The sequence below is a fragment of the Schistocerca serialis genome, chromosome 2, assembly GCF_023864345.2.
Source record: "Schistocerca serialis cubense isolate TAMUIC-IGC-003099 chromosome 2, iqSchSeri2.2, whole genome shotgun sequence".
NCBI classification, from domain to species: domain Eukaryota; kingdom Metazoa; phylum Arthropoda; class Insecta; order Orthoptera; family Acrididae; genus Schistocerca; species Schistocerca serialis.
The window spans coordinates 170188931-170210487 of NC_064639.1; the positions used below are offsets into that span (position 1 = coordinate 170188931).

Here is a 21557-nt window from a genome sequence, read left to right on the forward strand (position 1 = left end):
TGTGGTGTTGTTTCCGTTTACATGTTGCCTACATGACCTTTCCACTACTTTGTCTTTGAGATACAACATTCTTTTTTTAATAAGATTACTGTATATGTGTAATTCTATTCAATTATGTTTCTGTTTATTTATGTACTGTGTAAGAATAAAGAAGGAATAGGGATGGAGAAATTTTTTTTTTCGGGGAAGGGGAAACCATGGTGAGTGGACGTAAGTATACAGCAGTGTGATGAAGTGTGAGTTAGAGGAGAATGTGAGGCGTAAGAAGTGAAATGAGGGGAGGGGTTTGTGGGAGTGGCTGAAGGATGGAGAAGGATCTTTTGTTTTTCATGTAACTTTATCAATTATTCTATAAAGAGTCTAATTTCCAATATTTATCTGGTCATTGAGCAACTGTTTATCCTGAGTTAATATTTTTTGTATGTGGAAATTTTCTTGATACTGTCTTTACTGATTTTTATGACAGTCATATCGTTTGTAATATTGCGTGGTCTATGGTGTGCTTCCCCCCCATGAACCATGGACCTTGCCGTTGGTGGGGAGGCTTGCGTGCCTCAGCGATACAGATGGCCGTACCGTAGGTGCAACCACAACGGAGGGCCATCTGTTGAGAGGCCAGACAAACGTGTGGTTCCTGAAGAGGAGCAGCAGCCTTTTCAGTAGTTGCAGGGGCAACAGTCTGGATGATTGACTTATCTGGCCTGCTAACACTAACCAAAACGGTCTTGCTGTGCTGCGAACGGCTGAAAGCAAGGGGAAACTACAGCCGTAATTTTTCCCGAGGGCAAGCAGCTTCACCGCATGGTTAAATGATGATGGCGTCCTCTTGGGTAAAATATTCCGGAGGTAAAATAGTCCCCCATTCGGATCTCCGGGCGGGGACTACTCAAGAGGATGTCGCTATCAGGAGAAAGAAAACTGGCGTTCTACGGATCGGAGCGTGGAATGTCAGATCCCTTAATCGGGCAGGTAGGTTAGAAAATTTATAACGGGAAATGGATAGGTTAAAGCTAGATATAGTGGGAATTAGTGAAGTTCGGTGGCAGGAGGAACAAGACTTCTGGACAGGTGACTACAGGGCTATAAACACAAAATCAAATAGGGGTAAAGCAGGAGTAGGTTTAATAATGAACAGGAAAATAGGAATGCGGGTAAGCTACTACAAACATCATAGTGAACGCATTATTGTGGCCAAGATAGATACGAAGCCTACACCTACTACAGTTGTACAAGTTTATATGCCAACTAGCTCTGCAGATGACGAAGAAATTGAAGAAATGTATGATGAAATAAAAGAAATTATTAAGATTGTGAAGGGAGACGAAAATTTAATAGTCATGGGTGACTGGAATTCGAGTGTAGGAAAAGGGAGAGAAGGAAACATAGTAGGTGAATATGGATTGGGGCTAAGAAATGAAAGAGGAAGCCGCCTGGTAGAATTTTGCACAAAGCACAACATAATCATAGCTAACACTTGGTTTAAGAATCATGAAAGAAGGTTGTATACATGGAAGAACCCTGGTGATACTAAAAGGTATCAGATAGATTATATAATGGTAAGACAGAGATTTAGGAACCAGGTTTTAAATTGTAAGACATTTCCAGGGGCAGATGTGGACTCTGACCACAATCTGTTGGTTATGAACTGTAGATTAAAACTGAAGAAACTGCAAAAAGGTAGGAATTTAAGGAGATGGGACCTGGATAAACTGAAAGAACCAGAGGTTGTACAGAGTTTCAGGGAGAGCATCAGTGAACAATTGACAGGAATGGGGGAAAGAAATACAGTAGAAGAAGAATGGGTAGCTTTGAGGGATGAAGTAGCGAAGGCAGCAGAGGATCAAGTAGGTAAAAAGACGAGGGCTAGTAGAAATCCTTGGGTAACAGAAGAAATATTGAATTTAATTGATGAAAGGAGAAAATATAAAAATCCAGTAAATGAAGCAGGCAAAAAGGAATACAAACGTCTCAAAAATGAGATCGACAGGAAGTGCAAAATGGGTAAGCAGGGATGGCTAGAGGACAAATGTAAGGATGTAGTGGCCTATCTCACTAGGAGTAAGATAGATACTGCCTACAGGAAAATTAAAGAGACCTTTGGAGATAAGAGAACGACTTGTATGAATATCAAGAGCTCAGATGGAAACCCAGTTCTAAGCAAAGAAGGGAAAGCAGAAAGGTGGAAGGAGTATATAGAGGGTCTATACAAGGGCGATGTACTTGAGGACAATATTATGGAAATGGAAGAGGATGTAGATGAAGATGAAATGGGAGATATGATACTGCGTGAATAGTTTGACAGAGCACTGAAAGACCTGAGTCGAAACAAGGTCCCCGGAGTAGACAACATTCCATTGGAACTACTGAGGGCCTTGGGAGAGCCAGTCCTGACAAAACTCTACCATCTGGTGAGTAAGATGTATGAAACAGGCGAAATACCCTCAGATTTCAAGAAGAATATAATAATTCCAATCCCAAAGAAAGCAGGTGTTGACAGATGTGAAAATTACCGAACTATCAGTTTAATAAGTCACAGCTGCAAAATACTAACACAAATTCTTTACAGACGAATGGAAAAACTAGTAGAAGTCAACTTCGGGGAAGATCAGTTTGGATTCCGTAGAAACACTGGAACACGTGAGGCAATACTGACCTTACGACTTATCTTAGAAGAAAGATTAAGGAACGGCAAACCTACGTTTCTAGCATTTGTAGACTTAGAGAAAGCTTTTGACAATGTTGACTGGAATACTCTCTTTCAAATTCTAAAGGTGGCAGGGGTAAAATACAGGGAGCGAAAGGCTATTTACAATTTGTACAGAAACCAGGTGGCAGTTATAAGAGTCGAGGGACATGAAAGGGAAGCTGTGGTTGGGAAGGGAGTAAGACAGGGTTGTAGTGTCTCCCCGATGTTGTTCAATCTGTATATTGAGCAAGCAGTAAAGGAAACAAAAGAAAAATTCGGAGAAGGTATTAAAGTAAATGGAGAAGAAATAAAAACTTTGAGGTTCGCTGATGACATTGTAATTCTGTCAGAGACAGCAAAGGACTTGGAAGAGCAGTTGAATGGAATGGACAGTGTCTTGAAAGGAGGATATAAGATGAACATCAACAAAAGCAAAACAAGGATAATGGAATGTAGTCTAATTAAATCGGGTGATGCTGAGGGATTTTGATTAGGAAATGAGACACTTAAAGTAGTAAAGGAGTTTTGCTATTTGGGGAGCAAAATAACTGATGATGGTCGAAGTAGAGAGGATATAAAATGTAGACTGGCAATGGCAAGGAAAGCGTTTCTGAAGAAGAGAAATTTGTTAACATCGAGTATAGATGTGTATAGAGTGTCAGGAAGTCGTTTCTGAAAGTATTTGTATGGAGTGTAGCCATGTATGGAAGTGAAACATGGACGATAAATAGTTCGGACAAGAAGAGAATAGAAGCTTTCGAAATGTGGTGCTACAGAAGAATGCTGAAGATTGGATGGGTGGATCACATAACTAATGAGGAAGTATTGAATAGGATTGGGGAGAAGAGAAGTTTGTGGCACAACTTGACCAGAAGAAGGGATCGGTTGGTAGGACATGTTCTGAGGCATCAAGGGATCACCAATTTAGTATTGGAGGGCAGCGTGGAGGGTAAAACTCGTAGAGGGAGACCAAGAGATGGGTGATAGAGTAGCATGGAGAGCTGCATGAAACCAGTCTCAGGACTGAAGACCACAACAACAACAATGGTGTGCTTCTATTAGATATTCTGCAAATGTTGAATGGTTTGTACCATACTGCAATGCTCTAATGTGTTCTTTATATCTTGTGTCAAATGACCTGCCCGTCATTCCAATGTCTATATTGTCACAATCTCTGCAACTGAGCTGAGAGATACCACATCATTGGTATCTGTCTGGCTTTGGTTTTAGTTTTGGGATGTGATTTTGTATGGAATTGTTTGTTTTGTAAGCAATGTTTATACCTTTTTTTCGAATATGTTTTCTATTTTATGAGTGAATTTATTGTGGTAGGTTATTGTATGCCATGCAAAAGCACATTCCAAAACTGAAATCAAAACCAGACAGATACCAACAGTGTGGTATCTATCAGCTCAGTTCAGAAATTGTGAGAAGATATACATTGGAATGAGTGGCAGGACATTTGACACAGATGTAAGGAACACATCATAGCATTCAAATATGGTACAAATTGTTCAACATTTGTGGATCATCTAATAGAAGAACACCATAGACGATGTGAATGTCATAAAAATTAGTAAAGACAGTCCCCTCCTCCCTTTCCAAGAAGATTTCCACATAAAAAAGCAGTAACACAAAATAAACAGTTGCTCAATGATGAGATAAATACTGGAAACCAGACTCTCCATAGAATAATTGATGAAGTTACACGAATAACAAAAGGGCCTACCTCTCAAATGGTGGAACATATAAAACACACTAAAATCCGTGACACAGTGATATTGCTCTCCTTTGATGTAGAAAGTATGTACAGTTGCATCCCTGTTAATGACACCATACAAATAATTGAAGGAAACCTGAAAACACACAACCAACTACATCATGAACACACAGATGAAACCATAAAATTATTACAGTTAACAACACAACAAAATTATTTTCAATTCAATCAAGAATACTACATACAAGAAGAAGGTTCACATATCTCAGGTACATTACCAAACATCTTTATGAATCACATAGAAAAGTTAATATTTGAAGACATAATAACAAAGAAAAGCTACAACGTCATCTACTGGTACAGATAGGTCGATGGCATAGTATGCATGGTAGATCGACCTAAAAACAGAATACAGCAACTACACAAAGACATGAGTACTGTACACAAGGAAATAAAGGTCACAATAGAAGAAGAACAAGAAAACACATTCATCTTTTTAGACGTAACTATAAGAAAAGACAATAGTAAACACACATTTGAAATATACAGAAACCCACAAGTGACACTATCTTAAATGAAACTTCAAACCACCCACAGAACAACAAACAAGCAGCAATCAGATACATGTGAAACAGGGTGAACAGGATCCCCCTAAACACATCAAATTACCAGAAACAGTTAGCCATTATAAAACAAATAGCATTAAAAAAAGGACACAGAGAAATAATTCTAAACAAAAAATAATAAACTAACCAAACCATACTAACTCATATAACCTGCAACAAAAAAGTGGCATACAATGACCAACAATAACAAATTCACTCATAAAACAGGAAACATATTCGAAAAAAGGTATAAATATTACTTACTAAACAAACAATTCCATACAAAAGAACATCCCAAAATTAAAATCAAAACCAGACAGATACCAACAAAGATCAGCTTAGTCGCAGAGATTGTGACAACATAGTTATTGGAATGACTCTCAGGACATTTGACACAAGATATAAAGAACACATTAGAGCATTCTAATATGGAAAAAGTCATTCAACATTTGTGGATCATCTAAAAGAAGAACACCATAGACCAAGCAATAATGAAAACGATATGAATATCATAAAAATCAGTAAAGACAGTCCCCTCCTCCCTTTCGAAGAAAATTTCCGTATAAAAAAAAGCATTAACACGAAATAAACAGTTGCTCAATGACCAGGTAAATATTGTAAACGACGCTATATAAATAATTGATGAAATTACACGAAAAAGAAAAGAATTTATCGAGCCTTCACCCACTCCCAACCCCCCCCCCCCTCCTCCACTCACAGTTTCATTTTACTTCTCACGTCTCACCTTCTACTCTAACTCACACTCCATCAGACTGTAATATAGTTATGTCCATTCATCATGGCTTTCCCCTCCCTGAAATATCATCTCTCCTTCGCTATTCCTTCTTTACTCTTACACACTACATGAATACACAGAAACATAATTAAACAGAATGACACACATACAATAATCTAATTTTAAAAAAAAGAATGTTGTATGTCAAAGAGAATGTAGTGGAAAGGTTATGTTGGCAACACTGCAAAACACAAACAACAACACATACATGAAGTACAAAACCAAACAGTGTGTTGTGAGAAACGTATAGTGCTGCAGAACGTCTAAAAATTAGACCAAAATTATCAGTGTCTAATACAGAAAAACAACGATGTGCTAACATACGGCATTTTCCGATGTAAGCGAGAAATCAGGCTAAAAATCACTGTAAGTGCGTATCAACCTATTCTTAACGAACTGTTTTTCGATCTAAAAAGCAAATCAAAATGTAAATAATTTAATTACAGGTCACTGATGATGCTTTATCTCAATAAAGTGAAAAGGGTCTGGTAGAAAAACACCCATTTTCGTAGTTGCAGGGACAGAACAAAAATACCCTTAAGAATAATATGTTGTGTTCCCCCACGTCTTCAAAGTGTTGGGGATTTCAACTGCAACATCACAATACGTATATTCCCTAATGAATTTCGTCTATAATCGATCACAGTTGAAAAAGAGTAGAAATATCTGTACCTAAAACAATAGAGGAAAAAAATAACACTACCAATTATTGAAGCTGTCAGTAGCTCAGAAAGGAGGTCAAAATGCAGCAAGAAAAATTCTTGATCGTTTGCCCAATACCATAAAATGTCTGACAAAGAGCAAAACAAGCTTTAAATCTAATCTGAAATCGATTCTACGAACGAATTTCCGATTAGACATCGGTAGCCATTAAAATAAAGCCTAGTTTTTTAAGTGTAATGGTATGAGTAGGACTAGAAATTTTTTTTATGAAACTCTTTTTTTTTTTAAAAAAAGGCGTTCAAATGTCTATGAAATATATAACTAGTTATCTATTTCACTGAACCTGTTGACGGTAGATAAAGTAAACATTAATAATGAAATATGTGAAAGTACGTGTGATAAAGAAAGTAGCTTAAGAAATTGGTATGTCTTCACCCAACTTCGTCTTTAATTCATATTATTTCTAGAAGTACGAGTCTTACGATAGGTATAGCACGTACTGAAAAGCCACTGTCGTATGCTATGATTTTCTGTTGGATGCTTGGAGAAGTCACTGCATTTTCAAGTATTGTAACTGCCAGTAGTGAAGATCGTGTGCGAAAACACTAATGCTAATACTGTAGCAACTGAAAATAGCGAATTAAAATTTACATTAAGAGATTTGACTAAGAATAATTGGTTTAGCAGCAGGGACAAAGACTGCGAATGGATCATTGTACTTGTTAAAATTCTCTCAGCTTTTCTTATAGTCAGCGAAGCTAGAACGGAGTCACGTACTTCACGACGTTTTAACATAACATGGAGGCAACTTGAGGACTCGGAACAAAGTAAACCTCTTATGACAAGATTCTCACTCAGGTGAGAATACAGCGCAAGACAGCAAGCTGTACCGTTTCCAAGTTCTCTCAAGCTGTGCAGGTAAACTAATCACGGAAAGCAAGTCGCTACGTGAAAAAGTTTTGTGCGCAACTCTTACAAAGTTTGTTCTGCCTTGGGGAGTCTGGGCGTCTTGCGGAGACAGCCTCTCGTCTTACTTTCAAGTGCTGGGACCTAGCTTTGTGGTCGCGCTTCTGCTCACCTCTAGAACTCAACAACGCTCACGGGGAGGCACGAGTTTTGCAGCACAGTTGCTTGTAAGAATGAGAGTTTCGCTCTCAGAGAAAACTGTTGCTGGCTCGTTCATCTCGCTGAGTGCTATTCTCCAGAGCATGGGGCGGTAGACCAGTGGGATAATGGACATTGCGTGATCAATAAACGAGCCGATATCAGCCTCGTTGACTACTGGAACTTCCTCACTACGGAGCACCTCAAAACACAAGACTGGAAATAACGAAAATTTCAAGCGTTCTGTGATGCTAGCGTTACCTCACTAACTCAATGAGATTCAAACAGGATAAACTCAAAGGACAAACTTCAAGACATTATATTATATTATATTATATATTTCTTTAGCAAAAAAGGAAATATTCTTTAAAGAACAAGCTCTCATACTAACTGCTTCCTATAATGAGGAAGAAGATCACGCCACTGAAGGTTATCCATACATATTATAGAAATGTATGTACGTAAGTACGTTCCACATCTCGTCCTAAACCACTTGACTGATGTCGACCAAACCTGGTACACATATTACATACTGTCCGGGAAGATCCGCCGTGGGGGTAAGAACTACCTACCTATCGAAGCGGTGGCGGTGGGGGTGAAATAGCAGTGTAGCCCACGACGCATAAATACTCACAGTTTAGTTATCCAGTATCTGTGAATGAGAGCACTTAGAAAGCTGCAACAAACTTTACTCACAATTTCGAAGCACTATGAAATTTTTTCTCGCTGATGATAGGAAAAAATTTCTAGCTTACTACATTTTCACTGTTCACGCAGTATAACTGCAACGTGAAGCTTGACGTTTTAATTTATTACTTATTTGCTGCTAATTCTCTCCACAACACATTTCGCTTACAGTAGCCACATATACCACAAGAATGCAAAATTGTATCGTTGTACAACATGTAGTTCAGGAGATATGACATCATTGAGCTGGGTGAACATGAAATTGCAGGGCGAAATTCGCTAGAGATTCAGGTGAAATAAGTGTACAAATACGTGTGAAATATGTTAAATATATGGGAAATGTGTTTAGCATATGTGAAACGGGCAAAACCAGGGGTAAAAGCCTCTTCCTAAACCTCTGGAAATACACTCCTGGAAATTGAAATAAGAACACCGTGAATTCATTGTCCCAGGAAGGGGAAACTTTATTGACACATTCCTGGGGTCAGATACATCACATGATCACACTGACAGAACCACAGGCACATAGACACAGGCAACAGAGCATGCACAATGTCGCCACTAGTACAGTGTATATCCACCTTTCGCAGCAATGCAGGCTGCTATTCTCCCATGGAGACGATCGTAGAGATGCTGGATGTAGTCCTGTGGAACGGCTTGCCATGCCATTTCCACCTGGCGCCTCAGTTGGACCAGCGTTCGTGCTGGACGTGCAGACCGCGTGAGACGACGCTTCATCCAGTCCCAAACATGCTCAATGGGGCACAGATCCGGAGATCTTGCTGGCCAGGGTAGTTGACTTACACCTTCTAGAGCACGTTGGGTGGCACGGGATACATGCGGACGTGCATTGTCCTGTTGGAACAGCAAGTTCCCTTGCCGGTCTAGGAATGGTAGAACGATGGGTTCGATGACGGTTTGGATGTACCGTGCACTATTCAGTGTCCCCTCGACGATCACCAGTGGTGTACGGCCAGTGTAGGAGATCGCTCCCCACACCATGATGCCGGGTGTTGGCCCTGTGTGCCTCGGTCGTATGCAGTCCTGATTGTGGCGCTCACCTGCACGGCGCCAAACACGCATGCGACCATCATTGGCACCAAGGCAGAAGCGACTCTCATCGCTGAAGACGACACGTCTCCATTCGTCCCTCCATTCACGCCTGTCGCGACACCACTGGAGGCGGGCTGCACGATGTTGGGGCGTGAGCGGAAGACAGCCTAACGGTGTGCGGGACCGTAGCCCAGCTTCATGGAGACGGTTGCGAATGGTTCTCGCCGATACCCCAGGAGCAACAGTGTCCCTAATTTGCTGGGAAGTGGCGGTGCGGTCCCCTACGGCACTGCGTAGGATCCTACGGTCTTGGCGTGCATCCGTGCGTCGCTGCGGTCCGGTCCCAGGTCGACGGGCACGTGCACCTTCCGCCGACCACTGGCGACAACAGCGATGTACTGTGGAGACCTCACGCCCCACGTGTTGAGCAATTCGGCGGTACGTCCACCCGGCCTCCCGCATGCCCACTACACGCCCTCGCTCAAAGTCCGTCAACTGCACATACGGTTCACGTCCACGCTGTCGCGGCATGCTACCAGTGTTAAAGACTGCGATGGAGCTCCGTATGCCACGGCAAACTGGCTGACACTGACGGCGGCGGTGCACAAATGCTGCGCAGCTAGCGCCATTCGACGGCCAACACCGCGGTTCCTGGTGTGTCCGCTGTGCCGTGCGTGTGATCATTGCTTGTACAGCCCTCTCGCAGTGTCCGGAGCAAGTATGGTGGGTCTGACACACCGGTGTCAATGTGTTCTTTTTTCCATTTCCAGGAGTGTATTTCAATTTCGTACACATATCATTTACGATCTACGAAGACGTACTGTGGGGACGAGAATCACCAATCTCATATTGCGTGAGTGTGATAACGTGGAGTCAGAAAGATTAGGAGGAGCGGGATAGGCAGTGAAGGCAATGAGGAGATGGACACAGATAGCAGGTAGGAGGAAATAGACAGAGGGAGAGAGAGGGAAGAAGAACTGGACAGAGAAAGGAAAGAAGAGGAGATGACAGAGACAGGGGAAGGAAGATATTGGCATGGGGAGCTGCGGCGTACCCGCACTCCAGCCGCGTGCTGATACTGTCGACGCCGTAGAGCTGCTACTGCCACAGCTCTCGCAGGGGAGTTGAGACACGATGCGCGATGACGGGTCTAGTGAAGCAGGGGATACAACCCGTCGGCTTTGACCAATGACGTCATACATTAGTCATATATAGTAATGTCTTCACTTCGAGGCGTGGATAATAAAACAGTTCTGTGTTCCGGATAAGCGCTATCACTGTACATCAAAATTATTCGCAGTGATATTGAGGTAATTTGGAGTATTAATTTGTTATTGTAGAACTATTTACACTGTCTTATTTTCGTTAATAGGAATGGATTTGTCTGTTTCTGGGCATGTAATTTTCGTTACTGTCTGTCTAGGCGAGATTCGGTTATTCCTCGATATTTCCGTGTGGTAAGTTCACTTTTCCATTTGCTTCTTTCACTGTATTTCACTATTTTGACATATTTCTCTGTTTTATTCTACCGTTATGTGTATTTTCGTGTTGTGAAGTACGTAATAGAAATTTCTCAGCTGTCTATCTTCTTTCGTTTCCCAGTACTAGTATCAGTACGACATTTTCGAATGTGTACTTGCTATATCACAGGCGATACCCCTGACACAACTGAAATTTGTATCCTGTCCTTCACTTCGCCTGTACACCGACACTATATATGTCAATTGACGATCAAGATACAAATGTTGCGTATAGCTATATAGCTCAAGTAACGAATGGGATACCATTAGCGTCCAAGGCAACAAGAAAACTGTACCCCCATAGTGAAGTACGGGATACAAATTCTACATGTGTCGTCTTCTTGTCTGCGTGTAGTTCAGTTGTGGTACAGGTTGCAAATGTAACTTATGTCTATTTCCACCTTTTCGTTACCAGTGTACATATATAGAGCTCAACGGAAGTCTGGTATACATATATTACACACGTAGGTCCTCCTGTCATCAGTAGTACTGATATGTACGTAAGAGAGGGCTGTTAGTAATAGCACAAACGAAATAAACAACAAATCTACAATTTGTATCCCGTGTTCCACTTACGGTTTACTGAAGCGGAGGATACATCGTTCAAGTGAAGAACAGGACAGTAATGCTAGTGAAAACGAAGAAATCGACTTACGACAAACTCTTATCCCGTATTGTACTTAAGTAACACACTTCGAATGAGCTTTTAATTGTATCCGGTGTTTCATTTACGGTTTAGTGAAGCAGGGGATACATAGTTCAAGTTAACAACAGGACAGCAATGCTAGTTGAAACTAAGAAATCGACGTACACTGAACTTTTATCCCGTACTGCTCTTTAAGCAATACAGTTCTAAAGAGTTTCGAGATACAACTGACATACATGTAACGTGTTGTATTCTTTGCTAATAATATATTTCATTCATTTCTTTCCATTGTATTTTGCGGAGAAATACTAAGATACAAACACGCGATATCGTTAACGTGAAAATGCTTCTGGCCCTTATATATGTGAAGTACAGTTGTTGTCTATTGCGTTCCTTTGTTTCTGAACATTCTTCTCAGCTCTTTCATCATTGTAATATATGCTCTCTGGCCAATTCTGACGTCATTGGTCAAAGCTGACGGGTTGTATCCCCTGCTAAACTAGACCCGCGATGACGTAGGTACCCGTTGGTGAACGGGAGACTGAAATGCGAACTCGTACGATGGATGCTTCTTCTGATTTAAGATTGAATGATTCATTGCCCGGATATGCAGTAGTTGTTAAATCTTATCTCATCCGCATCGTACACACCACCAATTGCGAGAAAACATAGTAATTATCAGTCTTCTCGTACGTTGTTGGCGCGTTGCTATGGAGTTGTTGAACCTGTATAAAGCGTGATCCACAGATACTCTTTGATCACGTCTGAGTGAATCTACGCCGTAATGTTAAAAAAATGTTCAAAAGTTCTCTTTTCAATTAATGAAGTAGGCATTTTGATATTCAGATTAAATTGTCCCTGCTGAACAGTCGTTGGTTAACTATGACTGATTAAATCACTTAATAATGTAGTCCACGCTTGATATTTCACTTGGAACGAACAGTTTATTGTTCCTTGGCCACTAAATACTTTATAACTTTCGCACCACACGCACACGCAGTTGGTTGGTAAAGTCAGTTTTATTAAAATTAAGTTTCTTGACAATTACCACAACTTGACTCTTCATCGTAATTGTATTGTCTTCGTGAAGTCGTGTAATTGTGTCCTACTCGAGACTAATTGAGTGTAGTCCTTTGATATACTATCCACTCTTCTTTTAGTTCCAACTATTTGAAAGTCAAGTCTAATATCCACTAGTTTCGTCAATAAAGTTCAGTTAACCCGTTATGGACGGTTAAACGCGTCTATCAATTCCTGTCTCCACTTAGAAAATCAGTTTCCGAAGTTCGTGAATCACGTCACGCAAGAAACACTTCTGAACGCAAAACATTCTCGTCGCGTTCGGTACTCTTAATAACTAAGACAAGAATTGTTCTCGCACGTCTTTACAGGACGGGAACCAGCAAGCGACTTCTTCTGTGAAAGAGTATTGTAGGCGCATTGAATTTGTTCGTTGCGCTTACAACTCTCTTCCACATAAAATTATCTCTGACTAACATCACCTTGGACTTAGATTTCAAGATATTAATTGCAATTATCACTTGGATATTTGTCCATTAATTAAATCTGAGGTTTCTTCCTCCTCTTTTCATAACAAAAACTCTCAGTGATGTATAATGCTGTTGTTAACAAAACTTCTTGGTTTTAGCTTATCGGCAAAGATGTATTTGCCAAGGTAACTCTTCGCTACTTCATATTATGATATTCTGTCTTAATTGACTTTAAGGGGGCGGGAATGAACAGAGAGGGAGGAGGAAATCTACAGAATAAGGGAAGAGGAGGAGATAGAGAGCTGAAGGGAGATGGGGGAAGAGGAGCTGGAGAGAGAGACAGAGGCGTGGAGGACATGGACAAATAGAGGTGGAGGAGGAGAGAGAATTAAATGAGGAAGTACCAGATGGACAGAGAAAGGTGGGAGGAGGGGAAGGACAGGAGTGCAGAGTGGAGGAGGGGGACAGAGAGGTGGAGCAGGGAAGACGGACAGCGAGGGGGTGAAGGAGGAGATGGAGAGATAGGAGAGAGGGGAAAAGAGGAGATGGGCTAATAGAAGATTGGAATAAGTACATACTACCTGGGCAATGCCACGTACTCAGCTAGTTTAGGTATAAATGAGAAGGAACTTATTCCATTTCACATTTTTTTATTGACCGCTGCGAAGAAGGGTCGTAAACCCATCATCGAAGCAGAGACAATTTTCTTTCATTGTAGTAATTTTTATTTACAAACTGAAAGTTATTTAATGCCATCAATTTAACTGACAACACTAATGGCAACTAATGTGGTTTGGTTGGACAGAAAATTGAGAACGAAAAGAGAGGCTATAAAGCGGCGGTCACAATGGCAGCAGAATCGGTGGTTTCTAGTGATGGACGTCATTGTCCGAAGACGGCCGTTCTTTTGAGATAAGTACGCCAGTACGTACGTGGTAAGAAAGCAGCCGATTTCATCGCCCGATCATACAAATTTTGGAAGATAATAGATGAAAAATACAAACCAGTTTTGTGAGGTTGAATCAGTCGATGTTCTCACACACGAAATACGGGCTGTGAGAAACTTTAGTTCGAGAAAGAAGGGGCTGGTGTCACCCTGAGGATGAAGAATATCGTAAAGGATATAGCTCGAAAGCTATGGAGTGAAATAGCACCTTCATTGGAAATCACAAATAGAAAAAATCTTTATCGAAAATTTTAGATGTGTATTATAACTTCAACAAATAACTTGTTCGAGTGAGAAGGATGGTGCACTTTGTGATTAAAGTTACTGTAGTGCATGTATTAGGGTTGTAGTAGGTGGCCAGTTTAGCTGCCTGCGATTTGTTACTGTTGGGTTCGAGGACGTCAGTGGGTGAATATCTTCTTTTTTGTCTTTCAGTGCTGTATGTATGTATGTATGGAACTGGGGACCTAGAAACGACGGAGAGGCTTCGTCCTCGCCGTATCCCACAGTGGCACACAACCCCACAACAGGCTACGGCAGTCCACTCACCCCACCGCCGCCCCAGGGCTATTTTACGATTCGGTCCCCAGTGGAACACCCGGGAACGTCTCTTTCCAGACGAGTGTAACCCCAATGTTTGCGTAGCAGGGTAATTATGGCGTACGCGTACGTGGAGACAGTGTTTGCGCAACAATCGCCGATATAGTGTAACTGAAGCGGGATAAGGGGAACCAGCCCGCACTCACCGAGGCAGATGGAAAACCGCCTTAAAAACCATCCTCAGGCAGGCCGGCACACCTTACCTCGACACTAATACGCCGGGCAGATTCGTGCTGGGGACCGGCACGCCTCCCCGCTCGGGAAGCAGTGCGTTAGACGGATCGGCTAGCCGGGCGGGCCTTTCAATGCTGACAACCCACGGGAACACATGCTGCGTACTGTTCACTTGCAGTGGCAAGAATTACAGACTCAAGTATCATGGGTTCGTGAATGCACATTATAGAGACAGTCATCTTCAAATGTGGCACTTACACTGAGGCGCCAAAGAAACTGGTATAGGCATGCGTATTCAAATATAGAGATATGTAAACAGGCTGCGGTCGGCAACGCCTATGTAAGACAAGTGTCTGGCGCAGTTGTTAGATGGATTACTGCGTGTGTAGTTGGAATGGTATGGGACCCCTGCACTTGTAGATACGACTCTGACAGGTGACGCGTACGTAAGCATCCTGTGTGATCACCTGTGTCCATTCAAATCCCTTGTGCATTCCGACGGATTGGGAAATTCCAGCAGGATAATGCGACACCCCACAAGTCGAGAATTGCTACAGAGTGGCTCCAGGAACACTCTTCTGAGATTAAACACTCCCCAGACATGAACATTATTGAGCATATCTGGGATGCCGCCGGCTGGTGTGGCCGTGCGGTTCTAGGCGCTACAGTTTGGAGCCGAGCGACCGCTACGGTCGCAGGTTCGAATCCTGCCTCGGGCATGGATGTGTGTGATGTCCTTAGGTTAGTTAGGTTTAAGTAGTTCTAAGTTGTAGGCGACTGATCACCTCAGAAGTTAAGTCGCATAGGTCTCAGAGCCATTTGAGCCATTTGGGATGCCTTGCAACGTTGCGTTCAGATGAGATCTGCGCCCCCTCGTACTCTTACGGATTTATGGACAGCTCTGCAGGATTCATAGTGTTAGTTCCTTCCAGCACTACTTCAGACATTAGACGAGTCCATACTACTTCGTGTTGCGGCGCCTCTGCTTGGTCACGGGGGCCCTACACAATATTATGCAGATGTAACAGTTTCTCTGGCTCTTCTGCGTATCTGTAAGCACTTACACAACGCATTAGCAGATAAAATTTGCGGGTGGCACAAATATCAACGCGATCCTAACATCCCTGTGTTGTTTCATTTTTTGTAGAACTGCAAATCTCATGTACATGTTGGTTCCCTGCACTGTGTACGAAGGGCGGATATTGATCCTTCGAGGCTGCATCAGTTCCTGCGAAATTGATAACGAAGAACACGAACCGTCGAGTGTCAAGTTTTTTTTTATTTGTACTGGTGCTGGGAATTATCATTAATTTGTACAACTGTATTTGTATGCTGCCCTACTTCAGAATATTGCGATGCACATTCGTAACTACTAACTCGAACGAGATGTTAATGTGTCAGTAAACGCAAGCCGAAAGTAACCTCTTTCAGCGAGGAGTTGACAGTGACTGTAGCGCCACATCGGTTAGATGGCTGACATGTTGGTAGCAATGGAACAAACAGCATGTTCGACACGAAGTGTTCCGATTAGGACCGACATGTAACGATCAGTATTGGGTGCTGACAGCTAACTTTCCTTCCCCAACAATCATTACCGGTAGAAATAAAAGAAATTCTATACATCCACCATACTGAACACTGTCGTAACTTCGCCAGAGTTCCGATTATCTTCGAACGTTCTGAGATCGTTTGAACGATCGCGCAGTAAACGCGCAATGATGCTGTTACTCGTTCAATTCCAGCCAGTTGATTCTTCTATTGCTATTGTAAGACGTATATATTTCTATTGTCTATTGTCAAACTACAATTTATGAAAGAAGTTTATAATGATGTTTATAATTTATAAATAGGATTAAGTAGGAATTATTAATATTTGTCATGTTGGAAATAGTTGTGGTAGTAGGGAACGTCTGCACCAAAATATTGTTGGCAGGAGAGACCGCACATTGATATAATTTTAAAAAGGCCGGGAGAGACCGCGCATGGATACATTTTAAGAAAAGAGCGGGAAAGACCGCGCATTGATACATTTTGTAATGATAGCTGGGATTGTCTGCACCAGAAAGCATTGTTGGCGGGAGAGACCGCACTTAAGCGTTCGTAGGAAGTCAGTAGTAAGCGAGAAGTGAAGCGAGTCGGTAGCAGGTCTGAAGCGAGAGGTTGAGAGGAGCGGTGTGCCTGCCAGCCACCAGCTATGATTTACAAGAGATTATAAACGGATGTACAGAGACATCAGCTAACTATTATCATAAGAGGAACTAATATTATTGAATTATTCTTTTGAGAAACTCAAGACTACTGAAGGTATGTTTGCGCAATGTTAGTGGTAAGATTATTGTAAAAAGTAAGTCCCATTTGAACGTTTGTAAAATCATTTCATTCAGAATATAATTAATTTTTGCCAGCAATATTGTATTACTGATTATAATCCATCCCAAAAACCATAAACGTAAAACTTTGCAAAATTTTATTGTTGTCAAGAAAAAGTTTAACTATGAATTACGTAACTTCCGTCAAATTAAATAAAGAATAACGTCAGATTTGCTATTAAAGAATAACGTCAGCTTTGGTAATAAATACAACCACTTATTATGACAGCCCACCAGCAGCTAATAGAGTATAGAAAAAGAGAGTAAGTATATTCACGTCGCAGTTCGATGTAGCAGTCAGATGGCGATCCAGTAACAGTAAAAAAAGGTGAGGAACAGTTTTGGGTTATTGCAGGTAACGACTGAGGGCCACGACGACGACACATTCTATGTTTCGTCGAAATAATCAGAAAATCACTTTTAATAAGCAGCATTTAAATTTGTATGCGAAGATTGAGGAAGATAATTAATTTCAAAGGGAAGATTTCATTTGTTATTATTAAGCAAGAGATAGAAATCCTAAGGGAAGGTTATTGTAGAAGGGAAGGTTGCGTAACAAAAGATATCTACAGGAGACGGGAAGGTTTCACTATGAAATCTTTCCTGAAAGTGTATACTGTAAATTGCGTCTTAACTGCAGTTCACGGTATTAAATCTTCACGGCGGTAGTTTTATTCACAATCATGGGTTAATTTTTAAGTGGAAGTAAGCGAGCATTAGACTGTAGTGGAGCATCAAATCATCACCTTAGTTGCGTGTTTTACAGTGTGAAAACTTTTCTCCTGTTCGACGGTGCACGTACTGAGATTTGTTAGTTAAAATTTCGAACGTGCTATTCATCACTGAAGCATACCTATAAAAATCAAGAAACATAACTAACATACTATGAATAAATATACATATATCATATCGTAAATAATAATTTTTAAATTACCGATCTCCAGAAGTCTACATCCTTATCACACCACTGTTTAGCCCACTTCAGACACTTTACTTTCATTGTGACTATTAACTTCAGTTTTGTAACGGGTCGACAGGCCTTGAAATCAATATCCTTCAACTTTCTGATAACAGTGCGTTCAGATGTGTTCACATTAGTCTCTTCCAGTTGAGATTTTATCTGTTTCGTTGTTGCAAATCTTTTGAGAAATACACTCCTGGAAATGGAAAAAAGAACACATTGACACCGGTGTGTCAGACCCACCATACTTGCTCCGGACACTGCGAGAGGGCTGTACAAGCAATGATCACACGCACGGCACAGCGGACACACCAGGAACCGCGGTGTTGGCCGTCGAATGGCGCTAGCTGCGCAGCATTTGTGCACCGCCGCCGTCAGTGTCAGCCAGTTTGCCGTGGCATACGGAGCTCCATCGCAGTCTTTAACACTGGTAGCATGCCGCGACAGCGTGGACGTGAACCGCATGTGCAGTTGACGGACTTTGAGCGAGGGCGTATAGTGGGCATGCGGGAGGCCGGGTGGACGTACCGCCGAATTGCTCAACACGTGGGGCGTGAGGTCTCCACAGTACATCGATGTTGTCGCCAGTGGTCGGCGGAAGGTGCACGTGCCCGTCGATCTGGGACCGGACCGCAGCGACGCACGGATGCACGCCAAGACCGTAGGATCCTACGCAGTGCCGTAGGGGACCGCACCGCCACTTCCCAGCAAATTAGGGACACTGTTGCTCCTGGGGTATCGGCGAGGACCATTCGCAACCGTCTCCATGAAGCTGGGCTACGGTCCCGCACACCGTTAGGCCGTCTTCCGCTCACGCCCCAACATCGTGCAGCCCGCCTCCAGTGGTGTCGCGACAGGCGTGAATGGAGGGACGAATGGAGACGTGTCGTCTTCAGCGATGAGAGTCGCTTCTGCCTTGGTGCCAATGATGGTCGTATGCGTGTTTGGCGCCGTGCAGGTGAGCGCCACAATCAGGACTGCATACGACCGAGGCACACAGGGCCAACACCCGGCATCATGGTGTGGGGAGCGATCTCCTACACTGGCCGTACACCACTGGTGATCGTCGAGGGGACACTGAATAGTGCACGGTACATCCAAACCGTCATCGAACCCATCGTTCTACCATTCCTAGACCGGCAAGGGAAACTTGCTGTTCCAACAGGACAATGCACGTCCGCATGTATCCCGTGCCACCCAACGTGCTCTAGAAGGTGTAAGTCAACTACCCTGGCCAGCAAGATCTCCGGATCTGTCCCCCATTGAGCATGTTTGGGACTGGATGAAGCGTCGTCTCACGCGGTCTGCACGTCCAGCACGAACGCTGGTCCAACTGAGGCGCCAGGTGGAAATGGCATGGCAAGCCGTTCCACAGGACTACATCCAGCATCTCTACGATCGTCTCCAAGGGAGAATAGCAGCCTGCATTGCTGCGAAAGGTGGATATACACTGTACTAGTGCCGACATTGTGCATGCTCTGTTGCCTGTGTCTATGTGCCTGTGGTTCTGTCAGTGTGATCATGTGATGTATCTGACACCAGGAATGTGTCAATAAAGTTTCCCCTTCCTGGGACAATGAATTCACGGTGTTCTTATTTCAATTTCCAGGAGTGTATTTCTGACTTTGGGGTGAAAATTGGTTTTCTTCCACATTTATTCTTCCTTCTGGGGCTCAGTTCTTCACCCGAATCAATTTTCTTCTCTATATGCTTCACGATAGGATCTGACATTTCCAACTTACGTGAAATTTCCCGATTGGAATACTTTTTCGCATAAACGAGGGCTTTGACCTCAGCCTTTGTATGTGGTGAAATGTCCTCTCTTTTACCCATTTTTAAAGGTCACAATTAGTACGATCTGGTTGTTAAAAAATCAGTTTTGATATCGATATTACGATTGATAATCAAAGCGAACAAAGTATTACACCAGTTACATAGGAGAACGCCGCTGAACAGGTTCTTTCCTGTACGCTGTCTCTACACATTAATACCTACAACAAGTCAACAATCCAATAACACGTAGCAACAATAGATGCAAAATTCAACAATGTAATAAGTGCCCTGAATAACTGTCGTAAAATTTTCCGATTAATCGCATTAAATATAGTACTCAGCATGTAATTATTACAAATAATGTCCAGTGCCTCTAATAATTTGCCCAGGGACTGTAAAGAAAAAAAAACCTAGAGAAGTTCGTAAATGTTGATGAAAGTGTTAAAACTTACAAGACTGAAGATAAGAATGAAAAAGTGTTTTTATAACCATTCAAAATTAAGTATTCAAAATAATTTAAATCTGGAAAAGAATTTTAGAAAGTTTTTTTTTCTTGCTGAGTATACTTGGTGGTATGGCACTAGTGGGTTGGGGATCCTCATGAAAATATTCCCAAAGGTCTCTCAACTTCCAAAGAAGACATCTTCATAGATTTCACAGCAAGTGGAGAAATCGAAAGAAAATTTAGTAACAACTAGCCCTTTGAATTTTAGTTGATGAGATTTCCGCAGTGCAAACGTGAGAATTTCGTATATATTACCATTTTCAGTATCCTACCTTTGCGGCCCAGGACTCTCTGTGTGCTCTGTTGCAATTACACAATTATGTCGTTTTAATGGGAAATACGTTGCACCAGTTGCAAACACAACGCGAGAAGAGGTATAGTGCCGTCATGCTCATTGAAATTTTAAAACAAATATTTTTGTTCGTATATTTTGTGTAGCGTCCAGTGTAAGCAACCAGGTGTTGCTCTATTTCATATACACTGCGACGAACAGTATCGCCACATTTATGGTAGCGTTGGTTTTCATTAAAACATCATAAATCTGAATACAAATTGGAGCACAAAATTGTGTTTGATACCTGTGAATCGTCTTCACGACAGTTGACAAAAAATTGCTTGTATCGACACTCATGCCATAGTTACGTGCGTAATAACGGGCAAAGAACTCAGAGAAAACTAATTTTACCACCAGACTGCTGCCTCTCCTGCTTTTCTCTATTATGTCGCATCTGAAAAAGTTTGTCTCACTTTTCCATACTGATGTGCCTAGCGTCAACTCTGAGGCACAGTTAAAAAATTTTGACCGTGACAGGATTCGAACCTGCAATCTTCGGATCCGAAGTCCGACGCCTTATCCATTAGGCCACACGGTCGACGTGAAAGCCGTGCGTGGTTGCAGCTAATCAGAATTCAAGGCGTAGCTTAGCGAACAGCTCTCAGCGAGAACAGGCCGAATAAAGTGGAAAAGGTAGAAATACAGCCCTCCCGCAGATAACGAGAGGTGTTTGTAGATGACGCTGGAGGACAATATGGATAATAATTTATAATCAAATCGGAAATACTGTTCTCAAAGGAAAGACCCTGTCACTCACCTTAAAAGGTTTAAAGAAATATAACCTGCGTAACTGGACAGCGATATGAACACTACGTCTCCTGAATATGAGTCCAGAGACTTCCCTTTGCGATGAAAGAGGAAATGTCAAAATACGGCTGAACGTTTTTATCTGTTACAGTCAGATGTATTACAAGATCAAAATTTA

At 42.1% G+C, this 21557-nt stretch overlaps 1 non-coding gene across 1 annotated transcript; it reads right to left on the reverse strand.

Moving 5' to 3' along the window:
• Window positions 1-21097: 21097 nt before the first annotated feature.
• Window positions 21098-21170, reverse strand: Trnar-ucg (transfer RNA arginine (anticodon UCG)). Its single transcript has one exon. It is a non-coding gene; the product is annotated as a tRNA-Arg (tRNA).
• Window positions 21171-21557: the final 387 nt, after the last annotated feature.